Genomic DNA, 542 nt, shown 5'->3' with positions numbered 1-542 from the left:
AAACAACATTGTTGTATTCGAATACAACATCTCTGTATTTGAATACAAGGCTGTTTCAGCATTCAGCAGCAAAAACAACATGTCTGTATTCGAATACAACAGTCTGTATTCGACTACACAGTAAGTCAGTAGCAAAACAACATGTATGTATTCGAATACAACAGTCTGTATTCGACTACACAGTAAGTCAGTGGAAAAAACAACATGTTTGTATTCGAATACAACAGTCTGTATTCGACTACACAGTAAGTCAGTGGCAAAAACAGCATGTCTGTATTCGAATACAACTTTCTGTATTCGAATACACATCAGACAGCAACAGGAAAACCGCAAAAATCAGCAAAATTCAGCTTTTTAAAGGGTTTCGAAACCAATCAACACTTACACACAAATCCAAACAATCACACTTAGCAATTATAGCGCAAACACCACGACATCTTGAGTTTCGAAATAGTTTTGCAATCAATCACACTTACACACAATTCCAAAACATCCACACTTGGCAATTATAACACAATCACCACGACAACATAAGTTTCGAA

The sequence above is a fragment of the Cicer arietinum genome, chromosome 3 (assembly GCF_000331145.2).
Source record: "Cicer arietinum cultivar CDC Frontier isolate Library 1 chromosome 3, Cicar.CDCFrontier_v2.0, whole genome shotgun sequence".
NCBI lineage: Eukaryota > Viridiplantae > Streptophyta > Magnoliopsida > Fabales > Fabaceae > Cicer > Cicer arietinum.
Note: the sequence above shows the minus strand (reverse complement) of the source record.